Raw genomic sequence first — 18,564 nt, 5'->3', positions numbered from 1 at the left:
TTTTTGGAGGGGAAACTGGGAATGGAGAAATTTACATGTAAATAAAGAAAATATATAAAAAAATAAAAATAAAAATAAATAACATTTTTTTCAATTCAAATTGCTTAGTAAGTCAGAACAGGAGTTCCAAATATGTGCTCATCAGATTAGCTTGGCTCTCCCTACTCCTGGTCTCTGTCTCATTCATCTTCCTGAGAGCTCCAACCAACCTCATTCCAGTGTGTCACTTTGTGCTACTTCTTTTTTCTTTTACCCTCAGTGCACTCTCCTCTGCTCCTCTTTCCTTAAATACCTTTTCCATTCCTGTCCTCTTGCCCTTCTCGGCACAGTGTCCCCTGAGGACACTCTTATTTTCCACTGCCCAAACACTACCTTCTTTGAAGCAGACTTCAGCATGCCCAGCATTCCCACAGCTTGGAGTAGACTTTTTTCTTCTTCTTCCATTTTATAAATACATATTCTAGATCCTCAGAGCTCAGTTTTGTATTATGAAAGTGGAGAATTGAGTATCTAATATTCATGGATATAAATTACTTTGTCTCATGACACTTACCCTACAGTTGTAGAAGAGTGATTGGAAGAAAATAAGTAACTTTGAATAGATAGGACACTACAAAAGAACAGAAAAGACGCATGGCCTCTTTCATTTACCAAGCTACACAAATCTGCCATAAATTCTGTCTACTCTGAATGTCAATTACCTCGGTGGTAAAACTGTATTAACAATATGTTTCAAGTATTATAAAAATTTAGAAAGATCTGTATGTGTGCCCCATAGAATATTATAGCTGGACTCATGAGAACGATCACACAGTATGTTTGTTTTAATATTTATTTCTCTTTCCTTTACATTCTTTCCACGTTGGGACTGTGTTTTGTATATAATAAGCAGACTTGGACAAGGGTATACCAACATGATAAGTAATGCTCTGTATAGCTTATCCCTGACATACAGTTCATCAACTCTTATCGTTTAGACAGAGAGATTTAACTTCTAAATCCTCCCCAACTAGGGACTTATGCAAGCCCTAAAATAAAAGGATGCAACATCTAACAGCCAACCTTGAAAGAACACTAGAGACTTTCCAGAAACATAAATATATTTTCAGAACAATGAATCATCCCAACACAGCATATTTATATTGAGGGGGAAAATATGTTGTTCACAGGGAAAGTAGTGCCTGAATATTTATACCAATTCTATTTCTAATCAGCCAAAGCCACTGGAGGAACCCACATGGTCTTTACAGGGTACAAAGGTAACAAAATTTGAAAAATCTGTACAAGGAACTTCATTGCTATTGAATTTAGTTCCATAAATATGGAAGATGGTTAGCCTGTACTACTTAGGTCAACCTCCAGTAGAATTTCTCAAAGGTTTAGGTGCTCTGCAATTCTTTTAATGCAAATACAAGTTGGTTGTGGTCAGGAGCTGAATAGTGGACACCAGGATTTAGAGTTGAAAGAATTGTGGTTAGAAAGTGGCACTTGGTGTGCATTTAGAAGTGAAGAGGTACGTACATTTTGGTCTGATTGAGAGAGAGAGAGAGAGAGAGAGAGAGAGAGAGAGAGCATGCGCTCACATATGCACATATACAGAATTTTTAGAGTTGCACATTAAAATGATCAGTTAGTTCTTTAGTTTTCTGTCTCATTCAATTATAGCAAAATGCACTTTTTGAACTCCGAATGTGATCTGTTCTCCCCTCAGAAAGATCCACATGTGATTGTAACCTATTGCTCTTGGTCCTATATTTTTTAAACTACAACTTACTTTAATATTTAATATCATCATGAAAAGGACAATACTTGTCCGGACATTTCTGCTTTCCTAAAAATGGCAAACAAAAAACTAAGAGCAGGATCCTCATTGCTCTGTGCTTTGCTCAAACTTCTCATTCCAGATCTGTTTGTCAATTCTGATAAGATGGCTTAATCGATGATAACATACGGAATAACTTCTCCTAAAACAGGGTCGTCAGGCATGTCCTGAATGACGTCTTCTGCGAGGAAAGGAAAAAGTGTCTCAGAAGTGCTTGGTAGGATAAACAGAACAGGCAGCTCCTGTAGTCCCTTTGTCCTCACAGCCATGGTGATTAATGAAGGAGAGAACTAAAAATAACTGCACAGCAGATGGCAAGAGGCAAAGCAGCAGCACCTGGTTTTCTGCAATGCTTTTCCGAAATGCTAACCTGCACACAGCGTAATAAGAAGGGCCATACTACGTCAAGAGAGGCAGCATTCAGAACATTATCAACATTAAAGAGCAACATAATAAATACGGATGACTTGGCACTGGCTACTAAGATTTTAAATCCCAGGAGCTCAGGAAATGTAGCCAAAGGATGCAATGTGTGCGTGTGTGTGTGTGTGTATGTGTGTGTGTGTGTGCGCGTGTGCGTGTGTGTGTGTGTGTGTGTGTGTGTGTGTGTGTGTGTGTGTGAGAGAGAGAGAGAGAGAGAGAGGATTTTCTAGCTGCTACCAACAGTGTATAGTATGACACTATCATACTAACCTGCACACAGCATGTGTGCATACTATCATGTGAAATGTCATAACCTGGACACAGCATGAGATTTAATGAGATGTATGAAAACAGGTTTGTGTGAGAATTAGAACAGCTAATGAAAAACACAGGAAAAAAGACTTCTCCCCTGGACAAGTCACAACCGTAAGAGGTTGGTGCAATGGGCTTGCTGTAATGAATTGCCCATGTGTGGTCTCCTCTCACAGGCACTTTGCACCATTTACCTGCTGTGTAATTGGATGCTATGTGGTCAAAATAACCTTGTGTTTTCAGGGGAAAGTATGTATGCAATGGATGTTTTATTTTATTAAAAGGTAGTTGGTTAATTCAGCAAACACTGAAATAAATGCAAGCCTTGTGTGAAAGGTCATGACCAGTGTGTAAGTGCCTGACTTATGAGATGCATGTAATTGTATTCTTGCCCAGGTGGACCACAGCTCAAGAGTAGTGGTAGTGCAATGCTGAAATCCAGTCAAGCTCTATTTACAGAGACTTCTTCCAGATGATGAGCCTCCTTTTTACTCAGTTGTGCACCCCCTAGTGATATCTATTTGCAACTAATCTCTTGAGTAAGAATGCCTTTTTCTAATTTATAAACACAATTTAATATAAACTGAGACAAAGGTGCAAATATAACAAAGAACTTAATTAAACCGGAAGAAACTAGAGCCTGGAAATATAAAAAATACACTAAAGTTGCACAGTGGAGATATTATAGTTCCTAAAAAGGAGATTCTAGATCGGCAAGATTGGATAGCTGGAGAGTAGCTGTTGAGGGATATGAGCATTGGAGTCTACTGGACTTACACCATGATGCTAATGCCAAGCCAGGTACTGTATGCAAAATCAGTAAGGCACCAGTCAACAAATACATAAGAGAGCATGGGGGATCACTGAGTTGTTTTCTCAGTACATGAGAAGAAAACACGTTTCCTTCCTAGGGGAAAAGAAAACTTCAAGATATGTTTACACTCTTACAATCTAAGTAGGGTGAAAAACTGAAAGTCCAAAAGGACCACTCAAATAAATTAAATATGTCATTCACTCCAAGAGAAACACTGTGCTTCCCAGAGTCAATATAAAGATAAAACAAATAACCAGGAAGCATTGGGTTCCCCAGACCCTAGAGAATGTAACACAAACACACTGCGTGTCACACAGGAGGACCAGTCTGACACCAGGCTGACACCTCTCATGAATCGCTGTCTTAAACCTGTGACAAGGTTCCATCTACCAGCAGTGCTGATAGATCTCTGAAGAGATGTAGCATCCTTGGTCCTGCCACATAGGAGGCAAGTTGCCAGGAACACAGAAACATGGAGATCAGAACCATCAGGAAACTTGGATAAAACGGGAAAAAACCAACTTCATTTGCAATTCAGAGACCCAAGCCAAGAGTTTAAGCTATACAACAGGCTTAAAACAACTGACAAGACAAAAACCTTCAAATGTTTTTAACCTTTTGTATCAAAATAACTCTGGGAAGAACTGTACATTCAACACCTGGAGACCATATGTTATGGTTATATATGTTCACATATGTTATATGCAAACACATATGTTCCATGTGAACACTGTATGGGTGTATATATATGTACATATATACATATATACACATAAACACATGTATACCTACACATATATTCATATGTGCCATATATGAACACATTGTCATCCAGGACACTCTGGTGACTGCTCTCCTTCACTCCATTTTGGTCCATGACTGCACAGTGGAAGTGCTCATGTATTCAACTTAGTGACTTATTAGAACTAAGTAGCACAGACTCAGAATTGCTGAAACCTCAGATATGGGTTCTGGCAGTAGCTTTCTCAGTATTGAGAAACCACAGCGACTTCTTCTAGCATCTTTTTTCACATTAACAACAATTTAAAGCATGTAGGAAATATACAGAGAAGGTACTGAGTGATGATTTGTGGTTTATCATACTCCAGAAACAAGATGATGAACTAGGTTTGAAATCATCTATAGATACATCTGATATTCAGACACTTGAATTTTCCCTAAAATCATTATTTTATCTTTTTTCCGCATTTCTATTTTTTCTTTAAAAATTTTGTGTAACATATGTTGATCGTATTGACTGACTCCTGACACATCTCATTCCCAACTTTACTACTTGCTCAAATTTGTATCTTCTATTGTGTTTGTTTAAATTTGTCAAATGCAGTTGGTTCTGCCTATATACTCTTGGATGTGGGGTTTTCTACAGGAGTGTGGATACCCGACCGATTCTATAAGGGCGTGCCCCTACCAACGCACCCACTCTTGCCTCCCCATTCTCAATTCCCCTACACTGAGTCATTGAGCCTTAACAGGACCAAGAGCCTCTTCTCCCATTGATGCCTGACAAGGCCATCCTCTGTTACATATAAGGCTGGAGCCATGGGTCCCTCCATGTGTACTCCTTGGTTGGTGGTTTAGACCTAGGGAGCTCTGGTTGGTTGATATTGTTGTTCTTCCTATGGGGTTGCAAACCCCTTCATTCCTTCAGTCCTTTCTCTAACTCCTCCATTTAGAGACCCCATAATCAGTTCAATAGTTGGCTGCAAGCATCTGCCCCTGTATATGTCAGACTCAGGCAGAGCCTCTCAGGAGACAGCTATAATCAGGCTCCTGTCAGCAAGTACTTCTTGGCATCCACAATACTTTCTTCATTTGGTGATGGGATGGATCCCCAGGTGGAGCAGTCTGTAGACGGCGTTTCCTTCAGTCTCTGCTCCACATTTTATCACTGTATTTGCTCCCGTATTTTGTTCCTCCTTCTAAAAAGGACTGAAGCACCCACACTTTGGTCTTCCTTCTTCTTGAGCTTCATGTAGTCTGTGAATTGTATCTTGGGTATTCCAAGCTTTTGGGCTAATATCCACTTATCACTGAGTGCATACCATGTGTGTTCTTTTGTGATTGGGTTACCTCACTCAGGATGATATTTTTGAGTTCTATCCATTTGCCTAAGAATTTCATGAAGCCATTGTTTTTAATAGCTAAGTAGTACTCCATTGTGGAAATGTACCACATTTTCTGTATCCATTCCTCTGTTGAAGGACATCTGGCTTCTTTCCAGCTTCTGGCTATTATAAATAAGGCTACTATGAACATAGTGGAGCATGTGTTTTTGGTATATGTTGGAGCATCTTTTGGGTATATGCCAAGGAGTATATGCAAGTCGATCCATTCTTATCTCCTTGTGCAAAGCTCAAATCCAAGTGGCTCAAGGACCTCCATACAAAACCAGATACACTGAAACTAACAGAAGAGAAAGTGGGAAAGAGCCTTGAACACATGGTCACAGGGGAAATTTTCCTGAACAGAACACCAATGGTTTATGCTCTAAGATCAAGAATTGACAAATGGGGCTGGAGAGATGGCTCAGCCATTAAAGGCTAGGCTCACAACCAAAAATATAAGAATTGACAAATGGGACCTCATAAAATTGCAAAGTTTCTGTAAGGCAAAGAAAACTGTCAAGAGGACAAAGGGGCAACCAACAGATTGGGAAAAGATCCCTACCAATCCTACATCTGATATAAGGCTAATATCCAATATATACAAAGAACTCAAGAAATTAGACTCCAGACAAACAAATAACCCCATTAAAATGGGTATAGAGCTAAACAAAGAATTCTCAACTGAGGAAACTCGAATGATCAAGAAGCACCTAAAGAAATGTTCAACATCTTTAGTCACCAGTGAAATGCAAATCAAAAAAACCCTGAGATTCTACCTCATACCAGTCAGAATGGCTAAGATAAAAAATTCATGTGACAGCAGATGCTGGCTAGGATGTGGAGAAAGAAGAAGACTTCTCCATTGTTGGTGGGATTTCAAGCTGGTACAACAACTCTGGAAATCTGTCTAGCAGTTCCTCAGAAAATTGGACATAGTATTTCCTGAGGACCCAGCTATACCACTTCTGTGCATTCTTATAAGCAACAGCCTTGGTATTTCTAGAGAGTAAAAAGTATTTCCTTGTAGTTGTCCACTACTTGCTCTTACAATCTTTCAACCTCCTCATCTGCAAAGATCTCTTAGAGAATGATATAGACACCCTGCTTACAAGAGAGCACTGCCAATCTTTTATTTTCTGTATCTTCACTGTTTGTGTATTTCTTTGTCAGTCACCATCTACTTCTCACTGGATTTCATATTATGAAGCTTAACAATCTTTTCAGGGACAAGGGAGCTCCTTTAAAAACATTCACATGCTGCTATCTCTGCTTTGAAAGACACCCTCAGGGGTCTAGATTTCCTACCAATCATTCTTCAGCACTTGATGGTAACCCTTGGTCAAGGTCCTGGCTTCTTCTCACTTGCTGAACCCTACAGTGTTAGACTTCTACAACCGCTTATGGAAAAGGAACCATGATAAATCCTTCACATTTACCATGATAATAACAGAACAGGGGAATAAAGGAAGGGAAAGAAGAGGAGGAAGAAAAGGTAAAAAAAGAAGGGACAAGATGATGAATTCTGAAGATGAGACAGCTTTTAAAACAGAATAGTTTTTGCTGAGCATAGAAGTTTTTATCTATAATACCAGAACTTAGGAGACCGATTGAGGAGAAAACAAAACAAACAAACAAAAGAGTGAAAATGGGGTGGGGTGCACAGCCATAAAATAATTTCACCAAATATATTACAGAAGCCCTTGTGATAGGATTAATTGTCAACTTGACAGAAAACTAACTCACCTGGGATATGGGCTTCTGAGTACATCTGTGAGAAATTATCTTGATTCTATTAACTAGGGTAGGGAGAGAGTATTTTGGATGGAGCCATTCCAAAGAGCAGGGCATCCTGGACTGGGTAAGAGTTAAGAGAGGCAGCTAATCATTAGCATGCATGCATACATCTGCCCGTGTTTCATGATTATGGATTCAAATTTGAGCAGCTGCTTCAAGTTCTTTATGCCTTGATGTCTTATCATAACAGATGATACTTTGAACTGTGAGTTAAATTAAACCCTTTCTCTCTTATGTTGCCTTTGTTGAGTTATTTGATCACAGCAACAGAAAAGTAATTATGACTTCATTGTGCACAGCTAAGTGAAGGAATAGTAGTCAAGGGTAGGAAGAGGCAGAAGACAAAGATGTAGCTTTGACTCACTATATGAACGAACTTTATTAAGTTATAATTATCTAAAGCATGGAAAGGCACAGTATTATTTCTGTGAATATTCAGATAAGCCTTGAAGATTGCTTTACAGAGATGCTTATATGTGGTATAGCAGTGAGCAATAATTGCGACAGATCAACAATAAAAATCTCAACTGGGGTATTTCCAATTACTGAATTCCAGAACCTTCTGAAGATGCAGTATTTTGACTTAAGACTCTACTTTTTTTGTCTTTTGCTCTAATTGTTGTAGTATTCTCAACAACTATTTATTTTCCAAATCTTCATTGGCCTTCTGAAAGAACTAAAAACATTTCATGAAGTCCTTATGGTAGCTATCACATTACACAAACTGACATCTGAAAACAGTTTTAAAAGTACAAGGTAATGAGACATGCCACAAACAAATATTTCATTCCTACTGTGCAGGAGAGAAAAGGAAATTAATGATATATTAATCATATTTCAAAGGACTGTGTAACATGTAAACAAGAGCTATGAGACTGTCTATAAATAATTTAATCTCTAAGTATAGGCATTACACATTTATACTATGTTTTAGCTTGTTACATGTAAATATACCTAAATTTTTTGTGTGTTGGTCAAAAGTCAAATTATTTTTTTTCAAATTACTTTTACATCAATATTTGGAATTTGGCAAGACTTAATGTGAATTTTCCATTATTTATTAAACCCATATGAATTTCAGGAATTGTTTATAAGAAAGGTTTGATTCAAAAACAAAAGAAAAGAAAGGTTTGATTCATTGGGAAAATTCATACTGATGGATTTGTTTATAAAAGTATGTTAATGTCTAGAAAAATTTAATCAATTAAACAAATGTTTGAGGTGATTTTTTTTCACTAAAAGAAGCATTAATTCTGAACTCATTGTAAGGACTTTTATTCTAATTCCTATTTGGCCGGATTTTCTGGATAGAGCAGCTATTTCCTAAGTGCCCACTCCAGCCATGTACCAAAGAAGTCCTTGGTGAGTTTGTTCCTTAAGAAACTCTTGTTTGATTGGGAAAAGACTAATAAGGAACTAGGCTGTGCTTGATGTAGCCACACATGAACTAGATAGCTAATGTCCACAGATGTTTTTACTTAAGAGTAAATAACCCAGATTTCAAGAAAAGAAACTCATGTTTGCTATAAGAACTTGGTACATCATCTTTGAGATCTTAAGAATAAACTTGGGTCTTACTAACATAACCTTTAATGAAAACTTCATAACTATTTTCAATGGGTCTTAAAACTATTTTGTTTAAATTCTAGACAATTTTACAGTTCAAAAATCATGAGCAAATACTATTAACAAGCTAAAGATGAGAAGCTTTAATAGTTGCTGGTGTTCAAAACAAAGATCAAATTCTACATTTTAATTATAATTACAATATTTAAAGAATTTTATGAATAGATGAAAAATGTTTTTAAAATGGTACAAATTTCCATAAACAGCATGTATTAAACAAAAAAAATCAATTTCTAAGAGGAGAAAATAAGTTTTAAGAACTTCAAAAGCACATTCAGTAATGCTGATTAAGAATGCATTTTACCATCTCAATATCTAATGGGGCACTTTTATCTACTCTCAGAGTTCCTGACATCCCCTATGCTCTGGTCAGTAATGCTGATCTATGTCACCGACAGATTCCATGAGCCGTAGGATTTATTTATATATGCTGCTGGAAAGGAAACCATAACTACCAGGTAGCATGCAGAAATGTGGTACTTAGATGAAGACCAAGAGGCTGAAGATATAAAAGCAAATAAAGACACAGTCCTGATGACTCTTTCTGTTGTAAAAATCAATTTCAATTTTTTTCACCAATTTACCTGTTATGCATTTTAACTCATTTTTCTTTTTTATTTATTTTTATTAGATATTTTCTTTATTTACATTTCAAATGATATCCTTTCCCTCCGCCCTCTCCCTGCTCACCAACCTACCCTCTCCACTTCTTGGCCCTGGCATTCCCCTACACTGGGGCATAGAACCTTCACAGGACCAAGGGTCTCTTCTCCCATTGATGACCGACTTGGCCATCCTCTGCTATACACATGCTGCTGGAGTCATGAGTCCCACCATGTGTACTCTTTGGTTGGTGGTTTAGTCCCTGGGAGCTCTGAGGGTACTAGTTAGTTCATATTGTTGTTCCTCCTAAGGGCCTGCAAACCCTTCAGCTCCTTGGGTCCTTTCTCTAGCTCCTTCACTGGGGACCCTGTGCTCAGTCTGATGGATGACTGTGAGAGTCTACTTCTGTATTAATCACTATTTTTTTTCCAGTTTTCAATATTATAAGGTGCTCCACACTACACAAAGAACTACAGGCACCTGAATAAAACTTAAAGTAGCAAAGTGTTCATCCTCAGGGAAGAACACACTAATTGGTTTTCCAGTGACAAAGAGCAATCCCTGAAAACATACATACAAGTAACATTAAATATACTCAAATATATATATATACACATATGTATATATATACATGTATATATGAAAACAGAGGCCATGAAATTGAGAAAGAGTGGAGAGGGGTAACTGGCAGAGTTTAGAAGTAAAGAAGGAAAGAAAGAAAATTTGTAATTAAGTTACAATCTCAAAACCAGAACTATACAAAAATCTCTATAGTCTCAAATAGTCTCCACACTATTATAAGTCCAAAGTCTCTTCTGGGACTCAAGGTAATCTCTGTAACATCCTGAAAAATCAGGAAAAATAGTACATACTTCCAACATACACTGGCATAAAATATATATAATCATTTCAATGTGGGGGGTAGGTATGGAAGAACAGGTTGGTGAGTGGGGGGAGGGGGGATGGGATGGGAGTTTTCAGAGGGGAAATGAGGAAAGGGGATAACATTTGAAATGTAAATAAAGAAAATATCTAATTTAAAAATAAAAAAAAAATTGCACCCAATCAAGACAGAAATTCCCCAGGACAAATTTCACATTCTGTAGTTCCATGCCCTGTATCTGAGGCTTCAGTTTCATGGAGCTTAGATGTGTTCATTCCTCCAGCTTTGCTACCTGCAACATAAATTTCTCCCTCAGGTTTTACTCCTTGTATGTAGCTCCTCTCCTACATGCCTCATGGTTATAGCACCTCCAATATTTGGAGGCTCCACCATTATGCAGGCCTAACTCTCACAGTAACACCCAATGGCCCCTGAAAGCCTCCTTTCTGGAACTCTACTTCTTGCACATATTGACTGGCCTCTCAGCTCCCTGAAACTGCAGGGAAAGAACCCATGACCCACTTAATCATGCAACTTTCTTGTCCCCCAAGTCAGTCTCATGTGGATGACACCAGTCAAGTTCATCTGCCACCTTAGGATGGGCCCCTGTTTCTTTGAAGCACAGTTGAGTTGACCTTTGTACACAGCTGCTTTCTGGAGACAGGAAACACCTTAGACTCTTTTTTCACAAAATAGAGCATTAGCTGGTTCAGGTTTTGCTTTGAGAGCATTCTTGCTATTGTTCTAGTGCTGGAAAGGAGTTATCTCTTCAATGGCAGTAATGCTTGCTTTTCAGAACATGACTTTTCCTGCAATCTTAAGATGCCTTTAAGAGTTCTCAATATTAACCATACCACAGACTCAAGGTTATGCTATCTTGACATTTCCTCTGCCAAAGAAATAAGTCCATTAGCTCTTAATTGAGATTTAGGCATGTTCTTAGGACAGGGGCAGAATAATGCAAGTTTACTTGCCAAATTATCACATAACTGGCCTCTTTTTAAGTTGCTTGTTTCCCTCTGAAAGTTCAGAAGTCAGGTTTCCACTGACTCTCAGAACTACTGTCTCTCAGGCTCCTACTTAAATGTCCTGTTAGGTTCTGCTTGTAGCCTTCAAAAATTTTTTTAGCCCACAGTTCTAATGACTTCCAAATTTATCCAAAAGCAAATTATTATTGTCAAGCTCCTCATAGAAAAAAAAAATCCCACTTTCCTGGTACCAATTTCAGTATTAGTTACTTTCTTTTTGCCATGATTTAAAAAAGAAATGACCAAAAGCAGTGTCAAGAAGGAAGATTTATTTTGGCTTATGGTCCCATATACAGTCCAATACATCACTGTGGGGAAGGCATGATGTGGCTACAGGAACAAGAAGCTGGTTTATTGTCATCCACATATAGGATGGAAAGAGAGAGGGGGAGGGAGGGAGAGAGATAGGGAGAAAGAGATAGAGAGGGAGAGAGAGAGAGGGAGAGAGAGAGAAGGAGGGAGTGAGAGAGAGAGAAAGAGAGAGGGAGAGAAAGAGGGAAAGAGAGAGATAGAGAGAGGGAGAGAGAGAGGAGGGGGAGAGAGAGGAGGGGGAGAGAGAGAGGGAGAGAGAGAAGGAGAGAGAGAGGGAGAGAGAGGGAAAAAGAGAAGGAGAGAGAGGGAGAGAGAGAGGGAGAGAGATAGAGAGAGGAGGGGGAGAGAGAGATAGAGAGAGAGGGAGAGAGAGAGGGAGAGAGAGAGGGGGAGAGAGAGAAAGAGAGAGAGAAAGGGAGAGAGAGGGAGAGAGAGAGAGAGAGCACAGGGAGTGAGGTGAGTTTTTAAATTCCCAAAGTCAATCTTCAGTGACACATTATTCTAGCAAGGCTTCATATTCTCTTCAAACAATGCCATTATACAAATCACAAGCCTATGGAGGACAGTTCTCATTTAAACTACCACAAATAGTAAATTTCTTGAGGCCACAACATTATCTTCATTTTTTTCTGAGTCCCCTTCAAGTTGCCCGTTACCCTGCCTCATCCCTGAGTGTGTAGTGTTTGTTTATTGAATTATAGATTGTGCTGATAAAAAGGGAAAGATGGCCAGGTATGGTAGTTCCTATTTGTAAATCTAACACTTATGATACTAAGGGAGGGGAATTTTTGTAAACTTGAGGCCATCCTGAGCTACAACAGTAAACTCCAGACTAATCAGAGTGAAATTCCCTCTCGGAAAGAAGAGGGGGAAAGAAAAGAAAAAAGGGAAAACATAAGCCTTAAGAACATCTCTCTCTTAGAGTTTCTATTCACATGATAGAACATCATAACCAAAAGGAAATTAGAGAGGATAGGATGTGTTTTCATGAACTCTTCAATAATATATAGTTCATCTTCAAAGGAATCCAGGGCAGGAACCTGGAAACAGGAGGTGATGCAAAGAAAAAAGAGGGATCCTGCTTTCCAACTTGATCCTCAGGATTGTTGTTCAGTCTGCTTTCTTATAGTGCACAGGGCCATCATCCAGGAGTATGCCCCAAAATGAACTAGGCCTTTCCTACATTTAAACACTAAACAAGAAAATGCCCTTCAGGGTTGTCTACCATTCCCTCTTATGGAGGCAACATCTCAACTGAGGTTCTATCCACTTAGATGGCTCTAAACTGATCCAAGCTGACATAAAAACTAAACCAACATAGTTCCTATCAGAAATCAAGTTTTCATGGTTAATTTAAAATATGGCCAATGACTGCACCCAGGAGTGGCTTTCCCACTGATTAGATGATGCATATGTAGGAGAACTAACATAAGCAAAGAAGCATGAGCAAGAAGCTTCTTTTCAACACCGTAACTTAAACTTTCTCCTTAAACTAAACATCTATTTTTATTTCAATATATGTAGTCAATACTGTAGGCTGATGAGTAAAGCCATCTCTACTCCTTCCTCTGCTATACACACACGTACACACACACACCCATGATAATCTGGAGGTGCTAGCTGTAGATCCCATTGTCTTCATGCTGGTACAGGAGCCATGAAAAGATCCTAAGCAAGCTTCATGTGACAGTTGTCACATGATTAAAACACAAGCCCTGTGAGGATATTTCTCGCTCAGCATCCTCATCCTATCTCTTCTCATGGATCTGATTGCCAAGCACTTGTCATAAACTTACAACATGGAGCAAACGTGCTGAAAATGAAGGATGCCAACCAGAAACTGATAGAGTGAATGTGGAGTCCAATTTAGATTGGTAATGTCAGGCATTGAAATCCCCATGCCTGGGTGTTATAAAAAGTGTAAGTGCTCTTCTGAGTGCCGTATATGCAACGCTTAATATAAGAGAGGCCATGAGGATCCAGCTGCAGCCCATTTCAGGGACTGAGAAAACAGACTCAGGAGGCTCAGTTTCATCTCAGAGCTCAGTGCAGTAGCAGTCCAGTTTCACAACCACAGCTGTACAAACAAGGAAGTCTGTACTTCTTACTCGAACGTTGATTAATCAGATTAGTTCTTATAGCTCCTTGATTTGAAAAGAAACCTTTCACAGTAGCTAGGGCAATGTCGAAGGTTTAAGAACAAGGCTAAGAAAGCAATAGTGGGCAAATATCTTAGGGGATGCTAATAAATTGGGAATCAGCATAATTAAGAGGGTTTTTTTTTTGGTTGGTTAGATTTTTTTTTTTTGTTTTTCGAGACAGGGTTTCTCTGTATGGCCTTGGCTGTCCTGGAACTCACTCTGTAACCAGGCTGGCCTCAAACTCAGAAATCCTCCTGCCTCTGCCTCTGCCTCCCAAGCCATGATTAAGAGTTTTCTGACTTCACAAGCAAGTAATATAATCCCCTGAAATTCATTCCTACCGCAGTTCTAAAGCTTGCTGTTTTTTGGCAGTCAACATGGTCATGTATCTTTGAAGCATTCATTGAAGACCCAGTTGTGGATAAGAGAAGTCGGCCATCTGTTGTAGTAAGGGAGGGAGTACACATTGTGATGTGGTCAAGTTAACTCTTCCAGTGTTGAGGAAAAGTATAAACAGCAAAGAGTGGGACAAGCACCTGCTGAAGAACAGGAGGAAGATATGGTGGGAGGGATGGAGGAAGGAAATAAGGAATCTAACAGACACTGCTGTGCTGTTAATGCAGCCACATCTAGATGCCATGACACCCAGGACCAGAGTTTAAACTCCATCATATGTTCCTAGCTCCTCAGATCATTCTCACTGATTCTGAAGATTCCAGCTGCCATATCCTTTAGGCTTCATACTCGCCTTATCTGCATTCGGTTTCCTGAGCTTGCTTTTGATCTCCATGGCTGAAAATGTGACCCCTCATATCAGGACTTCTAAGATGTCATTTGGTTGCATATAAATTTCCACAAATCATCACTGACACAGCTCCTCAAGTGAGCATGGATCTCCTGCATCTTTGATCTCTGTTCTGTCTTTAGGAGACAGAACACCCTGGCCTTTTTTTAGCCTTTCTCCCTAGATTATTCATACCTGAGAGTTGCCAGAGACCTCTGTCCCAAAATACTTCCCAAGTGTTCTAGGCCAGTCACACTTAGATGTTGCTTGTACCTTCACCAAATACTCTTACAGCAGTGCTTAGTGTGTGGCCTCAGGACCAAGGAAACAAGCACCCCCTATAAAATCCAGTTCGCGTAGGCTCCCTCCTGACAGAATGATCATTCGAGGAGTAAGGCTCAATCTGTGGTTCTGAGTTGTTCTTGTGTTTAATTCACATAAAGGATGAAGCAAGTCTATGCTTTAAGCACCACTACACAAATCAAGTTAATGAAAAAAGCAAATGTGTCATTATCTTTCAGGCTTGGAAACCATTAGGCTATCACGTATTAAATAACTTCAGAGAGAAGGTAATAAAGTGCTGTCTCAGTTCTCTTAGAAGAAAAGTTCAAGACATGAACTTAAATGTAAGTTGTTTTCTGGAAAGAAACACCAGGAAGCTGCAGAGGGTAAGCAGATAGAAAGAGATAAGCAAAGAGAGTTACTGTCTATAGCAGTTCTGTTGTCAGGTGAATACAGAAAACCACAATGTACTATTTCATTCAAAGGAAGGAGTACCAGCTTCTCAACTGTCTGTGAGTTTGCCCCTGAAACTCAAACGCCTTTGCACGATGGTCTACACCTGTAAGGAACTGAGATCTATGACTCTGAAGAAAGCCTGGACAAAAAGAAGTGACTCATCACTGGTAGAGGAGAAACTCCCACAGAGACATGAATTCCCACAGAGACACTGGGCTGGGGGCTAGGTCACAGACTATCAAAGGCAAACATTCCTCTCACAAACGATAATTGTGTTCAGCATTGTAAGACAGTAGGGCTAAGTGCTAGGTAAGATTTAGCCACTTTGTATTTCAACCTCATAGTAATTTTATTTTTACTTTCATTAGATATGAAGAGGTTAGAGAGGTGCTTTACCAAGCTTTATTAAATCTTACATTAACCAGGCTTTATAATTCACCCTTATTATCTTACACACTTTATATAAACCTTGATGTTCACACTAACTTAGGTGGGAGTCAAGATTTGAAAACATAGTTTGCATAAATATGAGAAAGCTATAATAGTTTGTTAATAAGTCTGCTAATCAAAAAGATATTTTCAACCAATCAAAAATTCAATTTATTTACAAACACAGAACAGAACAGAGGTTTTCTATAGAATCAGAAGAAAAGCAATAATAATAATAGTGATAATGATAATAAAAATTTATTCCATTCCTATGTAATTAAAATTTATAGATTTTTAAAGAATGATTTTTATCCCTAGTTTATGTTTTTTCTCAAAAAAAGAGTCTTAGAGCATACCGTTTTCAATCTAGACCTTTCTTCATGATAACAAAATCATCATTTAGTAACAGATTAATCATATCCATTCATACTTTTACTAAAACTCAATTCTCCTGCATTTTCACCCCCAAATATGAACTCCAGATATTTACTGCTTGATCCACCCATATTCTCCCACCACAGAAGAAGAAATTACTGTGTTTGGGCAGGGAGAATGAAGACTACTTATCCCAGCATGCCTTGCAGCTTTGTATGATTATGCAACGAAAAGCCACTTGTAAGATGTAAGTAGGACTGCCAAGCATTGGCTCTGGCAGTCAGTTCCTTAATTCCAGCCTGCACACACTTTCTGTCTCTTGGTACTTTACCCACACCTCCTTCCTGCTAACTGACACAGCAGTGATGAGTTTTCAATTATGTGTTCGTTTAAGCTATCTGGAAGAAGTCAACTGTAGCCTACGGGGTAAGTTCAGCCACCTGACTATTTTTATATAGCTGGCAGGCAATGACGGGTTTATATTATTTTAGATTCTGGAAAAAAATCAGAGAAGAACAATATTTCATGAAACATGAAAATTGCAAAGAATTCAAGTGTCAGTCCTCATAAAAAAGGTATTGGAGCACAGCCATGTTCATTCATGAGCTTTCTGCTTACTGCTGCTCTTGTGCTTTCCTGGCAGGGTTGAGCATTTGAGACGGAGACCATATGGCCCACAGAAAAATAAAATGTTTGTCATCTAGCCTTTGACAAAAATGCCGAATTCCTAATGTGAGTAATGGAGGCCAAATCAGGCAACGGAACAAGATACAAAACAGAGGGACCCCGATACTCCAACAGTTCATAGGATAGAGTTACTATTCAATACTTGATTGATGCCTTGGGAACAACATGCAAAAGTAAAGAAGATGCCATTCTATAATGCCATACACCTTCAGGTTCTCCTTTCTTCATCCTACCTGCCATCTGTTTCTTAAGTCCACACCATAGAAGGGCCACATTTCCTCCATCTTTTGCCATTGGCATAGACTCCTAAGATGATAGCAGGCCATATGCAACCCGAAGCTTGAAGCAAGACATGCCCATATTACTCTGCACTCAAGAGCCATGAGAAGAGCATAAATAATATGTATCCATCCACAGAGAGGGGAGGAGACAGAGAAAGACATAGAGAGATTTGAAGCTCACTCACTTTGCAAGCTACAGTTGGAGAAGAACCAACCCATTAACACACTAATGTTCAGGCTTAGTTCAGACTTCCCCATCAAGCCAATGTAAGAAGTGCTTGTCTCACTTCGGAGAATTGCTTGTTATGTAACAAAAATGTACCAATACAAGTGCTTATTTTGCCTCAGTTACTTGTAACTAAACAATAACTTGCACAGCTTGTTGATTATGATACTTCTAAGAGAAGACATGCCAGGCATTCTGCGATAGTCAGATGCCCTAATAGAGTGGAATATATAATGCCCTAGATTGAAAAATATAAAAGCCTAAACCTTCCATGTAACATTTATGCAATTAATGGGCATTCAATTTAGCCTTCCTGGATCTTGGTTTCCCAACATGTAATGTGACATTATTCTCTCCACATCATGGATTGTTTCATAAGTTAATAAGATAATAACTTATTATGTCATAAAACAATAAAAGTCACCATTGTTGAGTGTTTATTGTGTGCCCATACATATGTTAAACCAATCCTGTGAGAAGCATTCTATTTAAATTTTCATAATATACAGGGAGAAAATGAAGTTGACTGCATTTAAAGAGTGCCCTCAAGGATAGACACAAAATGGCAGTATTGAGACTAAACTTCAGAAAGCCTCAATCTGGAGTCTAGAGTATAATGCTCACATTTACCATCTTCCATGCATTTCTATTCCTATAGTCCTTAAAGCCCAAATTCATATTTTCTTTCAGAAAAAAAGAAACATCAATTATGTACTCTCAAAACAAAGTGGTAATTATTACTTTAAAAAAGCCAACTTGCCCACGTCCACACTCAAAGCAGTGTATTTCTGGTACATGATGAGCTATGAACTCATTTCCACAGTTACAATCACTTATCAAAGAAGCCTACTTCCACATTAAATATAAACAATCATAGTGACAACCTACAAAGTCAGGCCAGTGATGAACCAACTAGGAAGCTCTTACAGACTACTACAGAGAGATACTCAAAGTCACAATTGTTTTAAACATACCGGGGAGGGGAGGTGTGTGTGTGGGGGGGGGGAGTCGGGTGAGTAAGGGGAGAGAGAAAAAAGGAATGAGGGAGAAGAAATTAAACTGGACTCATCAATTTTTCTGTGATTAACAAATTTGTGGACGGGGTTCTGTGATTCATAAGCTAAGAAACCAGTCTGCTTCAGAACTAGCTATGAAACACT

The 18,564-nt window shown here is 38.8% G+C and overlaps 2 long non-coding RNA genes across 2 annotated transcripts in view; one reads left to right on the top strand and one right to left on the bottom strand.

Moving 5' to 3' along the window:
• Positions 1 to 17,096, top strand: part of LOC116072500 — a 22,536-nt gene extending 5,440 nt beyond the window's left edge. Inside the window, exons 2-4 of the long non-coding RNA XR_004111489.1 lie at positions 15,190 to 15,294; positions 16,318 to 16,457; positions 16,854 to 17,096. This is a non-coding gene — a long non-coding RNA (uncharacterized LOC116072500). The remainder of the gene's footprint in view (positions 1 to 15,189; positions 15,295 to 16,317; positions 16,458 to 16,853) is intronic.
• LOC116072499 overlaps positions 1 to 18,564 on the bottom strand; it is a 111,763-nt gene that overhangs the window by 50,796 nt on the left and 42,403 nt on the right. The window lies entirely within an intron of this gene.

Source organism: Mastomys coucha, unplaced genomic scaffold, assembly GCF_008632895.1.
Source record: "Mastomys coucha isolate ucsf_1 unplaced genomic scaffold, UCSF_Mcou_1 pScaffold23, whole genome shotgun sequence".
NCBI lineage: Eukaryota > Metazoa > Chordata > Mammalia > Rodentia > Muridae > Mastomys > Mastomys coucha.
The sequence above is the reverse complement of the archived record's forward strand: the minus strand, read 5'-3'. Positions and strand labels throughout refer to the sequence as shown.